General features: G+C 45.8%; 1 protein-coding gene across 2 annotated transcripts in view; it reads left to right on the forward strand.

Moving 5' to 3' along the window:
• The first annotated feature begins 3,272 nt into the window (after positions 1-3,272).
• LOC104985853 (serpin A3-3) overlaps positions 3,273-3,648 on the forward strand; it is a 6,498-nt gene continuing 6,122 nt past the window's right edge. Inside the window, exon 1 of one of the 2 annotated variants that reach the window (XM_010836251.1) lies at positions 3,273-3,380. The gene's annotated coding sequence lies outside the window, so the exon portion shown is untranslated. The remainder of the gene's footprint in view (positions 3,381-3,648) is intronic. The other variant, XM_010836252.1, reaches the window with a different exon arrangement.

The following is a 3,648-nucleotide window of genomic DNA, read 5'->3' on the forward strand; positions in this document are numbered from 1 at the left end:
GATCCCAGGAAGACATGGTTAGCAACTGAGGGCCTGCTCACATTTGGTGGAGGGTGCCCTCTCTGGGGCCGAGATTGCCCCTTGCCTTCCAACTCTGGCTGTGGCTCACCTGCCTCTCTGCCTCCGGTGGTGGGGGAGGGGCTTGTACGCAGGTGGCTAGCTTTCCTTTGGTGTTCCCTCAATCCTTTGTTCTGTGAGAGGGCCAGGTTGCACATTAGGTTAGAGCCTTTTGCTGGAAATTTCTCTCTCTCTCTCTTTTTTTCTCTCTGGCTATCCCACAGTTTGGGTTGCTGTCTCACCTAAGTTCCCACAGGTTGTCCTCAGGACATTCAGGCCAGGTCCTTATCCTAAGCATGCAGCCCGTGCCTCCCTGTCCAGCACCCACTTGCTGGTGGCAGAGGTGAGCATCTGGGCTACTTCTCTGCTGGCAGTTGTGGTTAGGTGCATATTCTGTGGTGTTTTGTTTTTTTTTTTTCCTCCCAGTTATGTTGCCCTCTGAGATTACAAAACTCTCCACTGAGCTGATGATGAGAGGGTTTCCTGCTGTGTGGAAATCTTTCCTTCACGATTCCCTCCCCAGGATGGGTCTCTGTAGTCCCTAACTCTTTTGTCTCTTTGTCTTTTATAAGTTGTTCTACCTCCTTTGGAAGAGAATGGGCTGCCTTTCTGGGTGCCTGGTGTCCTCTGCAAGCATTCAGAAGTTGTTTTGTGGAAGTCACTCAGCATTCAAATGATCTTTGGATGAATTTGTAGGGGAGAAAGTGGTCTCCCTGTCCTATTCCTCCGCCATCTTGGGACCGCACTCGAAAGTACACTTTTTTTCCCCTCACCAAGTTAGACTATTATCTTCCCCCTGCCTTACATCTAGGGTTTGTTTTCCAGCCTAATAAGATAAAACCATCAAAAATTGTTGTTGTTCAGTCTCTAAGTAATGTCCAACTCTTTGTGACCCCGTGGACTGCCGATTGCCAGGCTTCCTTGTCCTTCACCATCTCCCCTTTGCTCAGTCTCATGTCCATTGAGTCGGTGATGCCATCCAACCATCTCATCCTCTGCCTCTCACTTCTCTCCTCCTGTTCTCAATCTTTCCAAGCATCAGGGTCTTTTCCAGTGAGTTGGCTCTTTGCATCAGGTGGCCAAAGTCTTCGGAGCTTCAACTTCAGCATCGTTCCTTCCAATGAATATTCAGGCTTGATTTCCTTTACGATTGACTGTTTTGATCTTGCAGTCCAAGGAACTCTCAAGAGTCTTCTGTAGCACCACAATTCAAAAGTATCCATTCTTCAGCATTCAGCTTCTTTATGGTCCAACTCTCACATCTTTATATGATTACTGGAAAAACCATAGTGTTGATTATACACACCTTTGTGAACAAAGTGATGTCTCTGTTTTTAATATGCTGTCTAGGTTTATCAAAGCTTTCCTACCAAAGAAGGAGTATCTTTTAATTTCATGGATGTAGTCACTGTTCACAGTGATTTGTAGCCCAAGAAAATAGTAATCCTTTGTTTCCATTATTTCTCCTTCTATTTGCCACAAAGTGATGAGACTGGATGCTATGATCTTAATTTTTTGAATACTGAGTTTCAAGCCAGCTTCCCCTCTTGACTCCCATTAAATGGAAGTTGGATGTGGCAATGAGCCCTCTGGGACCTGGCAAAAAACATGAAGAATACAAGCAGGCTGGGTCCCTGACAAATTGGAATCACCATTTCAACCCACCACTGCTTAAATCAGGACAAGAGAAAAATAAACTATAGTCTTGTTTTAGCCACTATTTTCTTTGGGGTTCTCTGCAACTTCAAAATGTACAGTCAATTCTGGAAATCACTGGAGACTCAAAGGGCACAGATCATGAATTCAGGACAGATGAGGCCAAACTCTTCTTTACCGTCTCAGTGTCTTACTGTCAATGAACATCTATGAGATTCAGGAAGCATGCAGCACTATAAAAAAGAAACAAAATTCTGTCCTACTGGAGCTTACACCTAGAGTTATTTGATTAACTCTTCATAACATGCCTCCCCCACCTCTTTCCAGTAAGCGTCATGTTCTTATCTGCATTTTAGAGATAAAGAGATCAAAGTCCACGAATTTTCAATAAATATTGTGGGATCACACAGCTGGTAAGCAGTGCTATCTGGATTGACTCTTACCTCATTTCAAAGCCATACCCTCACCTCTAAGCCATCACTGTGCTGCTTCCTTCATAGTCATGTCCAACTCTTTGCAACCTCTTTGGACCTTAGCCTGCTGTGCTCCTTTATTCATGAGATTTTTCAGACAAGAATGCTGGAGCCCGTTGCCATTTCCTGCTCCAGGGATCCTTCCTGACCCAGGGGTCGAATCCGGGTGTCCTGTATTACTGGCAGATTCTTTTCCTGCTGAGCCATCGGGGAAGCCCAACATCATTGTCAGTTGGTTGCAAACTATGCTTGGTAGAACCCCAGTGGTCCCCAGAAGTCTGGCAGGGATTGTCATGGCTGGAGGGATGTGACTATGATGGGTGAAGGGACAGGTTTTTCCCATGAGCACAGAAAATACCTGAAATTATCTCATTGAGACAGCTAAGGAGACCTCAAGGTCAAGAAAGGAGGACAATCCACTCTTAGGGTGAACCAATAATGAAGGACAGCAGAGTGATGTCCAAGTCACAGCAGGTCCCCCAAACAGATGGTGCTGGAGACCAGAGGCCCCAGACAGTGGTATTCCTGACACTCTTTGGGGACCTCAGACTCACAGCACTTCTGTGGGAGTGGGGGAGGAGTGCTTCAACTTACAAATCAAGCTGTAAAAAATAGTGTATTGCACACTCACACACACACTTCAAAGAAAAGTGACTAATAAACACAACACAATGTTAACTTGGATTTCCCTGGGCGCTAGCGTTCTGGGAAATACTCTACAAGCCCTTCTCTACATTTTCAGGGTTTCTCCATGATCCTTAAAGAGGATATCAGACCAGGAATAAAACACTAATAAAACAGAGTCAATAACTCTTTAAAAAGAACAATAATTTGGAGTAGTTTAAGTGATTCATTTGATGTTTTCTGAGTTGTCGCATCTTCCTCAGTGAGTATTTCAGAAACAGAAGAGAACTCTAACATGGGAAAGGTTTTTATGTGTGTTTATTTACTGGCTATTTTTTTAAGGGGAAAAACATCTATTTCGGTAACTAGATTGTCTGAGTAGACATAATGAATCCTCTTACCAGAAATGTTCATCTGCCCATTTCCAGTCAGAGGCCTTGTTCCCTCCTACATTTCGCAAGCCAGAGAAGAGGTCTTTGCAGGATAAATAGACAAACGCAGTCATGAAACCCCTGCATCCAGGCAGACGGTGACTGTGGATCCATCCCCACCTCTCGCTCTCACAGGCAGGTAATCCATGATGCTCCCACACGGGGAGCCAAGGGACCCCTTTCCCAGGTGGCTCTGGCCTCGGTCAGGGGTCGGTAGAACCTGAGGCAGGAGGGAGGTGGGAGGACCTGTGTCTGATGCTGGGAGGGTTCTGAGTCCTCTGAAGACCAGTCCTCTCTGGGTCTCAGTGTTCATCCTGCAAAGGGAGGGATGTGCCACTAGGGCTTCTGGGGACATTTCTGCTTTTGAGTCTTTGGGGCTGTGATTCGAGCCAGCTGTGCCCCATCCA

Source organism: Bison bison, unplaced genomic scaffold (genome assembly GCF_000754665.1).
Source record: "Bison bison bison isolate TAMUID 2011002044 unplaced genomic scaffold, Bison_UMD1.0 scf7180017864061, whole genome shotgun sequence".
Taxonomy (NCBI): Eukaryota; Metazoa; Chordata; class Mammalia; order Artiodactyla; family Bovidae; genus Bison; species Bison bison.